The sequence below is a fragment of the Oncorhynchus masou genome, unplaced genomic scaffold, assembly GCF_036934945.1.
Source record: "Oncorhynchus masou masou isolate Uvic2021 unplaced genomic scaffold, UVic_Omas_1.1 unplaced_scaffold_2495, whole genome shotgun sequence".
In the NCBI taxonomy this organism is placed as follows: Eukaryota; Metazoa; Chordata; class Actinopteri; order Salmoniformes; family Salmonidae; genus Oncorhynchus; species Oncorhynchus masou.
In genome coordinates this window covers 8,555-25,637 of record NW_027008948.1, presented here as the reverse complement: position 1 = coordinate 25,637, position 17,083 = coordinate 8,555, and positions in this window count along the sequence as shown.

The following is a 17,083-nucleotide window of genomic DNA, read 5'->3' as shown; positions in this document are numbered from 1 at the left end:
GTTGGTGTACAGCTCCTGAAGGTAGTACTTTTGAGGGTCTGTCTAATTAGATTGTGTTAGAACAGTTCAAACATTCTGTGTCTGACCAGGTTGCTACATGAATGAACGTGAAGTTAATCAGTCTCCAAGTGAGGCAGCAGTCCTTGCAGCTGAGTACAGGCATACACACATACAGTAAAAGCCAGTTTGAGTCCAACAGTGACATGTACCATAAAGATCACTTTACTCCTAGGAATAGTAGGTCACCTTTTTCTGGGTCTTCTCTCCAAAGACCTCAGCAGGCATTTGGGTCTAAACTAAAGCTGGTCGCTGCTGTTTAGTTGAAGGACATTGGAAGACAGATTGTCCTCTGCTTAAATAAAAAAAAAAAGTCAGGTCAAGTTAAACCTGCTGTGATGGCAAGTCCTGTTGCAGCCTCTGACCACCAAGGTCAGCCACTCGTTGAGTTTGATTCTCAGGCTTCCCTCTGTGATTTCTCAGCCACTCGTTGAGTTTGATTCTCAGGCTTCCCTCTGTGATTTCTCAGCCACTCGTTGAGTTTGATTCTCAGGCTTCCCTCTGTGATTTCTCAGCCACTCGTTGAGTTTGATTCTCAGGCTTCCCTCTGTGATTTCTCAGCCACTCGTTGAGTTTGATTCTCAGGCTTCCCTCTGTGATTTCTCAGCCACTCATTGAGTTTGATTCTCAGGCTTCCCTCTGTGATTTCTCAGCCACTCGTTGAGTTTGATTCTCAGGCTTCCCTCTGTGATTTCTCAGCCACTCGTTGAGTTTGATTCTCAGGCTTCCCTCTGTGATTTCTCAGCCACTCGTTGAGTTTGATTCTCAGGCTTCCCTCTGTGATTTCTCAGCCACTCGTTGAGTTTGATTCTCAGGCTTCCCTCTGTGATTTCTCAGCCACTCGTTGAGTTTGATTCTCAGGCTTCCCTCTGTGATTTCTCAGCCACTCGTTGAGTTTGATTCTCAGGCTTCCCTCTGTGATTTCTCAGCCACTCGTTGAGTTTGATTCTCAGGCTTCCCTCTGTGATTTCTCAGCCACTCGTTGAGTTTGATTCTCAGGCTTCCCTCTGTGATTTCTCAGCCTTTATTTCAGATGGTGTCGTGTCCCTGGTAGATGGCAACCAACATGTTTCAATCAAGATCTTAAGAGACACTGGAGCTTTAGATTATTGTATTCTGGAATCTGTTTTGCCGTTCTCTAAAGAGTCTGATACTGGCAGTGGTATGTGGTTTGGGTTTAGTTCCATTCTCTTGTCCTTTACATGAAGTTACCCTAAAATGTGGTCTGGTAGAGGGTGATGTAGATGCTGGGGTTAGACCCCAGTTGCCAGTAGAGGGAGTCCACATGATTTTGGGGAATGACTTGGCAGGTAGTAAGGTGTGGGCAGATGGCAAACTAAACATCTTTAAGAAGCAACCTTCAGTGTCCCCTGCAAGGGAATCGCCGGATCAAAACTATTTGTATTTCCAGTTTGTGCGGTTCCCCGCGCGGCCTCTCGTAAGGAGATTGCGAGTAAGCCAGAAAGTAAGCCAGAAAGTCTTGAGTTGCCAGTCAAACTTCAGACAGAACAGTTGACTAGTTCTAGAGATTCATTGATGGCTGAGCAAAAGGCGGATACTACCTTGGCTGATCTGTTTGATAAAGTTGTTCCTGATTCAGTGGTGAGGAATAGTGCTCAGTGTTATTTTCTTCTTCATGGGCTGTTGGTCAGGAAATGGGTTCCACACTATGATCAGGGTCTAGGAGAACCAGTCTTTCAAATAGTTGTACTTGCTACTTTGCGAAATAAAGTGTTGCAAACTTCACCTGGTGATGTGGTGTGATGTCATATGGGTGTTCGTGAAACCTATGATCTCATACTTCGTACATTTTTTCTGGCCACGTTTAAAGCGGGATGTATCTCAGTTTATTAAAACTTGTGGTACGTGTCAGCGCAAAAGCAAGCCAAACCAGGTTGTAAAGCCAGCACCTTTGTATCCAATACCAGCCGTAGGGCAACCTTTTGAGCATCTTATTATCGATTGTGTTGGGCCTTTACCAAGGTCCAAGTCAGGTCATAGCTACTTATTAACTGTTATGTGTCAAGCAACCAGATATCCGGCAGCTTTTTCCTTGCGTACCATAACTTCAAAATCAGTAGTTAAAGCGTTAACTCAATTTATTTCAACATTTGGGAATCCAAAAATCCTCCAGTCAGATCAGGGGTCTAACTTTACCTCCCATTTATTTGCTCAGGTTCTCAAACAGCTTAAAGTTAAACACAAGCCAACTGCGTTCCATGCCCAGAGCCAGGGAGCTTTGGAACGTTTTCATCAAACTTTAAAATCCTTGCTTCGTGCATACTGTATAGAACTGTCTGCAGATTGGGAGGAGGGGTTACCTTGGCTGTTACTAGCTGCTCGTGAAGTAGTGCAGGAAAGCACAGGGTTTAGCCCAAATGACTTAGTGTTTGGTTATAATGTGCGTGGGCCTTTAGCAGTGTTGCAGGATGGTTGTTTGCCTGAGGAACCACCTCAGAACCTTATTGACTATGTAAATGGTTTTAGGTTGAAGTTGTATAGGGCTGGTGAACTGGCGAAAGAAAAACTCAAATCTTCTCAACGGAAACTGAAATATGACGGCCAGGCTGAGCTGCGTGAGTTTAGTCCCGGTGATCGTGGACTTCTGCCTCTTGTCAGTTCACCTTTTCAGGCAAATATATTGTGGTCCTTTCACTGTGTTGCGTAAAGTGTCCAATTTGAACTATCTTACTGAAACCCCTAGTCATAGGAAGTCCTCTATATTATGCCGTGTGAACCTGTTAAAATGTTATCACTCCCCGTGATCTAAGCAAAGTAGAAGGCCCTCCAGCGGTGAGGACATCGTTGACGGCTGCTCCAGTCACTGCATCTTCTGGTTTTAACTTGGTGGAGGGGATGAGAAGAGGAGAACATTAGGGTTTCGGATGAGGTCTTACAAGGTCGGTTGAAAAACTCCCAGACTTTGCAAAACCTTGGGGTTTTGGTAGATCATTTAGACTCTGAGAAACGTGATGAATTGGTATCTTATTAGAAACTACCCTGTTTTGTTTTCTGACACTCCATCGCAAACCCACTATAAATATATAGACAGACAGACAGACAGACAGACATCGGAGATGCTAAGCCTATCAAATAGAGATTTTATTGTGTATCTGAGGAGAAGAGATTGAAACTGGAAACAGAGGTGCAGTATATGTTGGACAATGGTATTGCGGAGCCATGTTGTTCAAATTGGGCATCACCCTGTCTTTTGGTCAAAAAGTCTGATTCCACTTTCAGACCTTGCACTGATTATAGAAAAGTTAACAATGTTACTAAAGCAGACCTTTACCCTCTTCCTAGGATGGAGGACTGTATTGATCAAGTTGGGTCAGCAAAGTATGTTAGCTAATTTGATATTTTAAAGGGATATTGGCAAGTACCCCTTACCAAAAGAGCTTGTGAGATCTTATACAGTGATGCCCTTCGGCTTGCGGAATGCTCCAGCCACCTTCCAGAATCGGGTGGTCTCAGGTCTGGAAGGGTGTGCCCTGTATTTGGACGACGTGGTTGTCTACTCAGACTCCTGGGAGGAGCCCAGTTCGAAAGACTGGTGTGGGCCAGGCTGACTATTCATTTGGCAAAAGGTGAGTTTGCCGAAGCTACAGTCACATACCTAGGCAAGGTTGTTGGTCAGGGTTTTGTCTGTCCTGGGGAAGCCAAGGTCCAGGCTGAGAAGCAGTTCCCACAGCCGTCCACAAAGACAGAACTGATGCACTTCCTGGGAATGGCGGGGTACTACCGTGCTTTCTGTAAAACCTTCTCAGTAGTAGTGTCCCCCCTGACCAATCTGTTGGAGGCCAAGGCTGAATTTATCTGGTCCACACAGTGTCAAGAGGAATTTGATGCAGTTAAGGCTCTGTTGTGTTTGGCACCTGTATTGGCAGCACCACATTTTGGGAAACCTTTCAAATGGCAGGTGGATGCCAGTCAAATCGGGCTGTGCTTCTCCAGGAGAACAATGTTGAGTGTCCAGTCAGTTTCTACTATGCTGAAAAGGAGGCTTTAGGTCTAATTTGGGCTTTACAGCACTTCGAGGTCTATGTTGGTTCTGGTTTGACCTTTAACTGTGTTCACTGACCACAACCCACTTGTTTTTCTGAGGTCCTGATAGGTTGGGCTTTGTTCTTGCAAACATTCAACCTTGATATTAGACATATTAGTGGTAAGGATAATATCATTGCTGATGCTCTGTCCCGTGCTCCTTTAACCTAGTTTGTATCTTCTCTCTGCTGACCCCTACGGGCTGTCTGCGTCTCTTTCCTCTTAAATTGCCCCCCCCGGTTACCAGGGCTGCCGAGTTTGAGGGGTGGACAGTCAGTTGGGGGGACACGGGGATACTACTAGGAGCCGGGACTGGTATCCTTCTTTTAAAGTTTTTTGGGAAATTTGAATTGTTTTGAATATGTTGGGTTGAGGATGGGACCCGAATTTTAAGGAGGGGGGGTGTCACGGCTCCTCCTCTGCATTGCAGGGGCGGTTCCGCCTGGTTCCTCTTGTTGAGAAGCCTTTCTGTCCTAGACTTGGCACTCCGGTACCGCTTGCCATGTGGTAGTAGAGAGAACAGTCTGTGGCTGGGGTCTTTGACAATTTTTAGGGCCTTCCTCTGACACCACCTGGTATAGAGGTCCTGGATGGCAGGGAGCTCAGCCCCGGTGATGTACTGGGCCGAGCAGTTGCCGTACCAGGCAGTGATGCAACCGGTCAGGATGCTCTCTGTTGCAGCTGTAGAACCTTTTGACGATCTGAGGACCCATGCCAAATAGTTTCCTGAGGGGGAATAGGCTTTGTCGTGCCCTATTCACAACGTTTATCTAGACTCAAAGAAGTCCAAGACCCTGAGAAGTCGATGGTTCTGTCCATCCTTCCGTAACACGATGGTTCCGTCCATCCTTCCGTAACACGATGGTTCCATCCATGACACGATGGTTCCATCCGTGACACGATGGTTCCATCCATCCGTCCGTGACACGATGGTTCCATCCATCCGTCCGTGACACGATGGTTCCATCCATCCGTCCGTAACACGATGGTTCCGTCCGTCCGTGGGCACCTGTCCTTCAGTATTAAGCCCAGTCCCAGACAGACATAGACAGAGATAATGAGAGAATATTAGTTCCAACTATGTGTGCTGTGCTGTGAGCAGCGAGAGTAGAGAGAGAGAAGCAGACAGTCACATCTGACCTCTGTCCTCCTTTAGGAATATTGCTGCTGACAACAAGCTCAGCTCCTCATAAAGTAGACCTGGCTGACTCAGCTCCTCATGAAGTAGACCTGGCTGACTCAGCTCCTCATGAAGTAGACCAGGCTGACTCAGCTCCTCATAAAGTAGGCCTGGCTGACTCAGCTCCTCATGAAGTAGACCAGGCTGACTCAGCTCCTCATAAAGTAGACCTGGCTGACTCAGCTCCTCATAAAGTAGACCTGGCTGACTCAGCTCCTCATGAAGTAGACCTGGCTGACTCAGCTCCTCATAAAGTAGACCTGGCTGGCACAGCTCCTCATGAAGTAGACCTGGCTGACTCAGCTCCTCATAAAGTAGACCTTGCTGACTCAGCTCCTCATAAAGTAGACCTGGCTGACTCAGCTCCTCATAAAGTAGACCTGGCTGACTCAGCTCCTCATGAAGTAGACCTGGCTGACTCAGCTCTTCATAAAGCAGACCTTGCTGACTCAGCTCCTCATAAAGTAGGCCTGGCTGACTCAGCTCCTCATAAAGTAGACCTGGCTGACTCAGCTCCTCATAGAGTAGGCCTGGCTGACTCAGCTCCTCATAAAGTAGGCCTGGCTGACTCAGCTCCTCATAAAGTAGACCTGGCTGACTCAGCTCCTCATAAAGTAGACCTGGATGACTCAGCTCCTCATAAAGTAGGCCTGGCTGACTCAGCTCCTCATAAAGTAGGCCTGGCTGACTCAGCTCCTCATAAAGTAGACCTGGCTGACTCAGCTCCTCATAAAGTAGACCTGGCTGACTCAGCTCCTCATGAAGTAGACCTGGCTGACTCAGCTCCTCATAAAGTAGACCTGGCTGACTCAGCTCCTCATAAAGTAGACCTGGCTGACTCAGCTCCTCATAAAGTAGACCTGGCTGACTCAGCTCCTCATGAAGTAGACCTGGCTGACTCAGCTCCTCATAAAGTAGACCTGGCTGACTCAGCTCCTCATAAAGTAGACCTGGCTGACTCAGCTCCTCATAAAGTAGACCTGGCTGACTCAGCTCCTCATGAAGTAGACCTGGCTGACTCAGCTCCTCATAAGGTAGGCCTGGCTGACTCAGCTCCTCATAAAGTAGACCTGGCTGACTCAGCTCCTCATAAGGTAGGCCTGACTGGCCTAGCCTCCACTCTCTCTAAATATCCCTCCAGTCTGAGAAAGACTGAGTGAGAGAGAGGAAAGGAGCAGGGGGAAGAGAGAGAAGCGGATGGATTGCAGCCTTTTATGGGCAAAGCGCTGCTTTCCCCAGGGTTTGTGGAGTTCACCCACGGCAAGCAGCCAGCCAGCCAACAGAGGACAAACAGCCCCCTGGCGACATCTAGTGGTAGACCTGCAACAGAGTTGGATTTCAGATGAACTGTATTTGGTTGGTTTCAAATCCATCTCTTCAAATTCACAACCATATTTTCCCACAAACCTAAATCCAATCCGGTCTAGGGATCTTGTCCCGGTACCTAGTGAGCAAAACCTGGTTGAAAAGCCGTCAGGATGATCTATTTTTTATGACATCTTATTCTGGTCACAAACTGGTTGAAAAAGGATGTTTTTTTAACATATTTTTACTGGCCAGAATATGACGTCTTTTTCTGATAGCCACACGACCAGTTGGTCATAATTGTGACCACTGTATTATGACCTACTGGTCATAGTTAAAACCTCGTCATGATCTGGTAACCTGACTGCAGCATATTACCTACACTAAATACACTATATTTGAGAATTTCAATAAGCATTTTTCTACAGCTGGCCATGCTTTCCACCTGGCTACTCCTACCCCGGTCAACAGCACTGCACCCCCCCACAGAAACTCGCCTAAGCCTCCCCGATTTCTCCTTCTCCCAAATCCGTTCAGCTGATGTTCTGAAAGAGCTGCAAAATCTGGACCCCTACAAATCAGCCGGGCTAGACAATCTGGGCCCTCTCTTTTTGAAATGATCCGCCAAAATTGTTGTAACCCCTATTACTAGTCTGTTCAACCTCTCTTTCGTATCGTCTGAGATTCCCAAAGATTGGAAAGCAGCTGCGGTCATCCCCCTCTTCAAAAGGGGTGACAATCTAGACCCAAACTGCTACAGACCTATATCTATCCTACCCTGCCTTTCTAAGGTCTTCGAATGCCAAGTTAACAAACAGATCACCGACCATTGTGAATCCCACCATACCTTCTCCACTATGCAATCTGGTTTCCGAGCTGGTCATGGGTGCACCTCAGCTACGCTCAAGGTCCTAAACGATATCATAACTGCCATCGATAAAAGACATTACTGTGCAGCCGTCTTCATCGACCTGGCCAAGGCTTTCGACTCTGTCAATCACTGCATTCTCATCGGCAGACTCAACAGCCTTGGTTTCTCAAATGACTGCCTCGCCTGGTTCACCAACATCTTCGTAGACAGAGTTCAGTGTGTCAAATCGGAGGGTCTGTTGTCCGGGCCTCTGGCAGTCTCTATGGGGGTACCACAGGGTTCAATTCTCGGGCCGACTCTTCTCTATGTATGTATGCATATATATAATCTCAAGGATGTCGCTCTTGCTGCTGGTGATTCTCTGATCCACCTCTACGCAGACGACACCATTCTGTATACTTCTGGCCCTTCTTTGGACACTGTGTTAACAACCCTCCAGACGAGCTTCAATGCCATACAACTCTCCTTCCGTGGCCTCCAACTGCTCTTAAACACTAGTAAAACTAAATGCATGCTCTTCAACCGATCGCTGCCCGCACCCGCATGCCCGACTAGCATCACTACTCTGGATGGTTCTGACTTAGAATATGTGGACAACTATAAATACCTAGGTGTCTGGCTAGACTGTAAACTCTCCTTCCAGACTCATATTAAACATCTCCAATCCAAAATTAAATCTAGAATTGGCTTCCTATTCCGCAACAAAGCCTCCTTCACTCATGCTGCCAAACATACCCTCGTAAATCTGACTATCCTGCCAATCCTTGACTTCGGCGATGTCATCTACAAAATAGCCTCCAACACTCTACTCAGCAAATTGGATGCAGTCTATCACAGTGCCATCTGTTTTGTCACCAAAGTCCCCTATACTACCCACCACTGCCACCTGTACGCTCTCATTGGTTGGCCCTCGCTTCATATCCGTCGCCAAACCCACTGGCTCCATGTCATCTACAAGACCCTGCTAGGTAAAGCCCCGCCTTATCTCAGCTCACTGGTCACCATAGCAGCGCCCACCCGTAGCACGCGCTCCAGCAGGTATATTTCACTGGTCACCCCAAAGCCAATTCCTCCTTCGGCCGCGTCTCCTTCCAGTTCTCTGCTGCCAATGACTGGAACAAACTGCAAAAATCACTGAAGCTGGAGACTCATATCTCCCTCACTAGCTTTTAAGTACCAGCTGTCAGAGCAGCTCACAGATCACTGCACCTGTATATAGCCCATCTGTAAATAGCCCATCGAACTACCTCATCCCCATACTGTATTTATTTATCTTACTCCTTTGCACCCCAGTATATCTCCTTGCACATCCATCATTCCAGTGTTTAAATGCTATATTGTAATTACTTTGCCACCATGGCCTTTTTATTGCCTTTACCTCCCTTATCTCACCTCATTTGCACACACTGTATATAGACTTTTTCTATTGTATTATTGACTGTATGTTTGTTTATTCCATGTGTAACTCTGTGTTGTTGTTTGTGTCGCACTGCTTTGCTTTATCTTGGCCAGGTCGCGGGTTGTAAATGAGAACTTGTTCTCAACTAGCCAACCTGGTTAAATAAAGTTGAAATAAAATAAATCAAAGTAGCAGACAATACCTGCTGTATGAGGTGCTACAACCACATGGCAGGATTAGAGAGATGGGTCTACAGATCAGATTTACTTGGGTCCCAGCCCAAGTGGGAGTGGAGGGAAATGAGGCAGTCGATGTACTGGCTAAACAAGCACTTAGTAGTGGGGATGTTGATGTTGTAGTTTCAATGAGCAAAGCAGAGGCAAAAAAGCCTGATATGGACAGTGATGGTGCAGAGATGGCAGTGGAAAAGAGATACTAAGGGCAGGCATTTATTTCAAGTACAGAGGAAAATCGAGGAGGGGAGGAAGGCAGGAAGGGACAGAAGAGAGGAGGCTATTTTTACAAGATTAAGGGACACAGATGGTTGAATAGACTTTAAATGTGATAGAAAAGCATCAGACAGGAAAGTGTGACTATTGCCAGGAAACAGAGGCTGTGGCGCCTGATACAGTGTGGGCAGTATCAGAGGGACAGAGAGAGGCTGAGATCTAGTATCAGAGGGACAGAGAGGCTGAGATCTAGTATCAGAGGGACAGAGAGGATGAGATCTAGTATCAGAGGGACAGAGAGAGGCTGAGATCTAGTATCAGAGGGACCGAGAGGCTGAGATCTAGTATCAGATGGACCGAGAGGCTGAGATCTAGCATCAGAGGGACCGAGAGAGGCTGAGATCTAGTATCAGAGGGAAAGAGAGGCTGAGATCTAGTATCAGAGGGACAGAGAGGCTGAGATCTAGTATCAGAGGGACCGAGAGGCTGAGATCTAGTATCAGAGGGACCGAGAGGCTGAGATCTAGTATCAGAGGGACCGAGAGAGGCTGAGATCTAGTATCAGAGGGACAGAGAGGCTGAGATCTAGTATCAGAGGGACCGAGAGGCTGAGATCTAGTATCAGAGGGACCGAGAGGCTGAGATCTAGTATCAGAGGGACCTAGAGGCTGAGAACTAGTATCAGAGGGACCGAGAGGCTGAGATCTAGTATCAGAGGGACCGAGAAGCTGAGATCTAGCATCAGAGGGACCGAGAGGCTGAGATCTAGTATCAGAGGGACCGAGAGGCTGAGATCTAGTATCAGAGGAACCGAGAGAGGCTGAGATCTAGTATCAGAGGGACTGAGAGGCTGAGATCTAGTATCAGAGGGAAAGAGAGGCTGAGATCTAGTATCAGAGGGACAGAGAGGCTGAGATCTAGTATCAGAGGGACCGAGAGGCTGAGATCTAGTATCAGAGGGACCGAGAGGCTGAGATCTAGTATCAGAGGGACCGAGAGGCTGAGATCTAGTATCAGAGGGACCGAGAGGCTGAGATCTAGTATCAGAGGGACCGAGAGAGGCTGAGATCTAGTATCAGAGGGACAGAGAGAGGCTGAGATCTAGTATCAGAGGGACCGAGAGGCTGAGATCTAGTATCAGAGGGACCGAGAGGCTGAGATCTAGTATCAGAGGGACCGAGAGGCTGAGATCTAGTATCAGAGGAACCGAGAGAGGCTGAGATCTAGTATCAGAGGGAAAGAGAGGCTGAGATCTAGTATCAGAGGGACCGAGAGGCTGAGATCTAGTATCAGAGGGACCGAGAGGCTGAGATCTAGTATCAGAGGGACCGAGAGAGGCTGAGATCTAGTATCAGAGGGACAGAGAGGCTGAGATCTAGTATCAGAGGGACAGAGAGAGGCTGAGATCTAGTATCAGATGGACAGAGAGAGGCTGAGATCTAGTATCAGAGGGACAGAGAGAGGCTGAGATCTAGTATCAGAGGGACCGAGAGGCTGAGATCTAGTATCAGAGGGACCGAGAGGCTGAGATCTAGTATCAGAGGGACCGAGAGGCTGAGATCTAGTATCAGAGGGACCGAGAGGCTGAGATCTAGTATCAGAGGGACAGAGAGAGGCTGAGATCTAGTATCAGAGGGACCGAGAGAGGCTGAGATCTACTATCAGAGGGACAGAGAGCTCATTGGGCTCATTGTAAAGACTGTGAGGGTGGTGGGATGTCTGTGCTGTGGAGGGGGAAGAGGGAGGAGCATGGGCTCATTGTAAAGACTGGAATGGAATGGTACCAAACACATGGAAACAGAGTGTTTCACTCCTGAGCTCTTGGAAGTCCCATTCAGAAAAAGCTAGACTAGAATAGATTGCTGGACATTATTTTTTTGTTGTATTTCTTATACCAATAGAATAGACTATTCAAAGAGGTACTGAAGCGTTTGTTGGCTGAATGTTAAATGCAGCAGCCAATAGAACTCACGGGTAGTTTGAAAGAAGAACGAACGCTGATGGCGGTAGACTACAACAGCTATATATTCAGACCCGTAACCATTCAGTCTTCCCGAAGACAAGTGAAAGGTTTATATGATGTCATTAGAATGATAAGGACTACGAAACGTATTTAATTTAACTGTTGAAAGCGAGGAAGGAATGAAGCAACAATAGACAGAGAAAGAGCCTACTACATACAGTATGCCTCCTATATGCTTCCTATATACAGTATGTATTGGATAAAGCTGTAATCAAATCCAGACATATTCATATGCTTTATAATGATTTTGAATGACCCTTCCTGTTTTGGCAGGAAATACCGGGTTACCTGTAAAGTACACGTTTATCCACACGCAAAGTACACGCTTAGGGAGACGATAGCTCGCTTCGCTAGTTTCTCCGTGCCATCAAATGAAGTTTCTCCGTGCCATCAAATGAGGTTTCTCCGTGCCATCAAATGAGGTTTCTCCGTGCCGTCAAATGAAGTTTCTCCGTGCCGTCAAATTAAGTTTCTCCGTGCCGTCAAATGAGGTTTCTCCGTGCCGTCAAATGAGGTTTCTCCGTGCCGTCAAATGAAGTTTCTCCGTGCCGTCAAATGAAGTTTCTCCGTGCCGTCAAATGAAGTTTCTCCGTGCCGTCAAATGAAGTTTCTCCGTGCCGTCAAATTAAGTTTCTCCGTGCCGTCAAATGAAGTTTCTCCGTGCCGTCAAATGAAGTTTCTCCGTGCCGTCAAATGAAGTTTCTCCGTGCCGTCAAATGAGGTTTCTCCGTGCCGTCAAATGAGGTTTCTCCGTGCCGTCAAATGAGGTTTCTCCGTGCCGTCAAATGAAGTTTCTCCGTGCCGTCAAATTAAGTTTCTCCGTGCCATCAAATGAGGTTTCTCCGTGCCGTCAAATGAAGTTTCTCCGTGCCGTCAAATGAAGTTCCTCCGTGCCGTCAAATGAAGTTTCTCCGTGCCGTCAAATGAAGTTTCTCCGTGCCGTCAAATGAAGTTACTCCGTGCCGTCACATGAAGTTTCTCCGTGCCGTCACATGAAGTTTCTCCGTGCCTTCAAATGAAGGTTCTCCGTGCCGTCAAAGGAAGTTTCTCCGTGCCGTCAAATGAAGTTTCTCCGTGCCGTCACATGAAGTTTCTCCGTGCCGTCACATGAAGTTTCTCCGTGCCGTCAAATGAAGTTTCTCCGTGCCGTCAAATGAAGGTTCTCCGTGCCGTCAAATGAAGTTTCTCCGTGCCGTCACATGAAGTTTCTCCGTGCCGTCACATGAAGTTTCTCCGTGCCGTCAAATGAAGTTTCTCCGTGCCGTCAAAGGAAGTTTCTCCGTGCCATCACTCACCCCTCATAGTCGCCATCATGAGGAAAGACGGTACATGGCGTCTGTGCGTCTGAAAATCCTGATCCAATTCATTCAAAAAGTGTTTTTCTAGAAGCTCAGATGAACGGTTTACAGCAGCAGTGTCAGGCCCAGTCCTGGCCGTTCTGCGGCCTGAGGCAAAAAACAACCAAATAAATACGTCCAAAAGTAGGAAGCGTCGGTCCCTGCTTACTGGGTGTAACCTACAGTGTCAGACCGCTATGGAATGTTATGAATGGCCATCCATCTGGTCGTTTTTAAAACACACCAAAAAAAGACATAAAGCATGTGGACACCTGCTCGTCAAACATCTCGTTCCAAAATCATGGGCATTAAAATGGAGTCGGTCTCCCCTTCGCTGCTATAGCAGCCTCCACTCTTCTGGGAAGGCTTTCCACTAGATGTTGGAACATTGCTGCTATAACAACCTCCACTCTCCTGGGAAGGCTTTCCACTAGATGTTGGAACATTGCTGCTATAACAGCCTCCACTCTCCTGGGAATGCTTTCCACTAGATGTTGGAACATTGCTGCTATAACAGCCTCCACTCTCCTGGGAAGGCTTTCCACTAGATGTTGGAACATTGTTACTATAACAGCCTCCACTCTTCTGGGAAGACTTTCCACTAGATGTTGGAACATTGCTGCAGGGACTTGCTTCCATTCAGCCACAAGAGCATTAGTGAGGTCGGGCACTGATGTTGAGCGATTAGGCCTGGCTCGCAGTCCGCGTTCCAATTAATCCCAAAGGTGTTCGATGGAGTTGAGGTCAGGGCTCTGTGCAAGCCAATCAAGTTCTTCCACACCGATCTCTACAAACCATTTCTACAAGGACCTTGCTTTGTGAACAGCGCATTGTCATGCTGAAACAGCAAAGGACCTTCCCCAAAGGGCTCGTCCTAATATATATTATATATTTATTCCATTATTTTTCTTTTAGATTTGTGTGTATTGTTGTGAATTGTTAGATACCACTGCACTGTTGGAGCTAGGAACACAAGTATTTCAGAACACCCGCAATAACATTTGCTAAATATGTGACCAATACAATTTGATTTGAAACTGTTGCCACAAAGTTGGAAGTACAGAATCGTCTAGAATGTAATTGTATTCTGTAGCATTCAAATTTCCCTTCACTGGAACGAAGGGGCCTGAAACATGAAAAACAGCCCCAGACCATTATTCTTCCTCCACCAAACTTTACAGTTGGGACTATGCATTGGGACAGGTAGCGTTCTCCTGGCATCCGCCAAATCCAGATTCTTCCGTCAGACTGCCAGATGGTGAATCGTGATTCATCACTCCAGAGAACACGTTTCCATGGCACCAGAGTCCAATGGCGGCGAGCTTTACACCACACCAGCCAACGCTTGGCATTTCATATGGTGATCTTATGCTTGTGTGCGGCTGCTCGGCCGTGGAAACAAAAAAAGGTCAGTGTGTTTCATGAAGCTCCAGACGAACAGTTGTTGTGCTGACGTTGCTTCCAGAGGCAGTTTGGAACTCAGTAGTGAGTTTTCAGCTGCATTGCTTGCACAGCACTTTGTGACATCAGCTGATGTGAAAAGGGCTTAATAAATAAATACATTTGATTGAATTAGCAACCGAGGATTTTTACACGCTTCAGCACTCGTCGTTTCTCATGTTTTTTTTTTTTTTAATTACCCCCCTTTTTCCTAGTATCCAATTGTTAGGAGCTACTATCTTGTATCATCGCTACAACTCCCATACGGGCTCAGGAGAGACGAAGGTCGAGAGCCACGCGTCCTCCGGAACACAACCCAACCTAGCTGCACTGCTTCTTAACACAGTGCGCATTCCAACCCGGAAGCCAGCCGCACCAATGTGTCGGAGGAAACTCCGTACACCTGGCGACCTGGTTAGCGCGCACTGCGCCCGGCCCGCTGGTGGCACAGCTAACACTGCGATGCAGTGCCTTAGACCTCTGCGCCACCCGGGAGGCCCCTGGATCTCGTGTTTTTAACAAGTACAACAAGCTAGAGGTAAGGCTGATCTTCGGTTAAATTTGGTTACATTTGGACCAACAACAAAAAATATGAACACAACTGACGGACCTGATCTCGCCTAGAATTCGATGTCTGAGGACCGAGTTGGATGCAAGTCAATGGTACCTAAATTAGCATTTTCCAAATCATGTCCAAATGATCTACAAGTAACTTTGTTAAGTTACACAGGACATTTGTTTTTAGGATGATTTGGACATGATATGGTGCAAAGAAAATGTAAATAGGGACCTTACATCAAAACCTGGTCATCCTGAGGATATTAGTAGTGATGCCAATTGTGCAATGCCTTTTTATTCCGTATTTGTATTTGATTTAATCAAATTAAGATACCTAGACATTAGCTTTTAAGAGTTAATTAATAACAAAAATGTCAAAATAAAAATGATACAATAGATTTGTATGCACTGATCTTTTGGGGGCCTGGGGGAAGGGGGGCCTGGGGAAGGGGGGCCTGGGGGAAGGGGGGCCTGGAGAAGGGGGGGGCCTGGGGGAAGGGGGGCCTAGGGAAGGGGGGGGGGGACAGTTACCCCAGTAATTGAGGGAAAATACACCTTTTCCAAAAACAATATTTAATTAAATAACCAACAAAAAAAGTGTAAATGGTAGCCACTTGTTACCCTTAATAATTTGTTTGCCTAAGCATGACCATCATCCACATATCTTGTTTATTTTTTTACCATACTTTGCTTGTTTGTGTCAGCTGTTGTCCCCGACAGACTACTTGCGTATTAGGATCCTATCAGAATGCATTTAAATTACGATCTGACATCGATGTACCAATGCCTAGCATGTGCACAGTACAATAACCTATGCATTGCAGTTTTTCCTGTGGAAACCTAGCATCCATGATGTCTTTATGAAGTTGTCCTAGATTAGGCCAAACTCGCTGCGAGGGCTCGGTGCGGCTGAGAGGTGGTTTACCATCTAAATCTTCACAAACAATCATGGTTCCATTTCAATCCCTTAGAAACCCAACAACTAATCTGAATCCAATCCGTATTCTAGGAATCCTGTCCAGGTTTGTCCGTTGACCAGCCTTGATATGGTCTTCACTAGTTACCACAGCCGCAAAGTCATACGCCCCGCCCATTTCTTCAATTTCAAAATTTGATTTAAAACCTAACCTTAACCACAACCTTAAACACACTGCTAACCTTATGCCTAACTTTAACTTTAAATTAAGACAACAACAAAAAACGTTTTCATGAATTTGTACTATATTGGCCATTGGACTTTGTGTCTGGGGTAACTAGTGGAACCCCTCGCTATGCCTCCTCCCCTTCATAGTTCCATACCGGAGAGGAACCTACATTTTGTTTTCCTCTATACAGTCTGGAAGAAGAACTGACAGTACCTGTAGGAGTATCTTTTCAACTAAATACACGTTTGGGGCTCGGGAACATCAACACTTCGTTTACTTCCAGATATTTGTTCTACTCATGTGAGACACGTTCCCTGTTTATTTGACCTTTGTTTCTATTCCTCATTTATTTTCTGCATTCCTTTCATCCCCGGTAACGGCGGATGCCCCCCTCTCACGTGAGTGTGCGACGGCTCCCCGGTCAGAAATATCAAGGAGTTGTTGAGAATTACTGCGGTCTGTAGACAGCAACAGTTTTCACAAGACCAGAGACTGACGCTGACAGAGTTGCGTTTAAGACTCGTTGCTCTTCGCCATTTAACGGGTCGCCATGAACTTTTTGCCGTTATCATCTTCTCATCATTCATTACGGTTTACTTTCTCGAGATCATGAGATTAATTCAGTATGTCATGCTGCTCTTTGTGTTTTGGTGAGACGATCCACTTTTTACTGTCATGTTTTTATCATCACATGTCATGAGGAGTGCTTGTGACAAAAACCAGATGTCGCATTGGTTTTCACTCGTTAGAACTGCAGTGGTTTCTGTAAGGCGCTTTCGGACATTTCAGTTCAATACTATTACACTATACAGTTACAGCATGAGACTAATGCATGTTTCCCTTTGTTTTCTTGCTGTAGTTTTTTCTCTTTGTTAAACTATAGGCTCTACTATTCTCATTTACTCATACCCAAATTGTCCCTTGTGTGGTAAGTACATATGAAATATAAATGAATATATGATATATCAAATATATCAAACGAATATATAAAATATATATTTGAACCTTTATCTTAATAGTACGAAACACATTTTACAGCTGAAAGTGGAATTGTAGCATACAGAATCTCACATACAAATAAATGAGAAACTAAACAACTGGGTTAAAATGCAAAATATAAGGTAGGCCTACTGCTGTTTGTGCTACCTGTCAGTCTGGGTAGGACAGCAGAGCATTGGGCTGTTGTAATACCTGTCAGTCTGGGTAGGACAGCAGAGCATTGGGCTGTTGTACTACCTGTCAGTCTGGGTAGGACAGCAGAGCATTGGGCTCTAT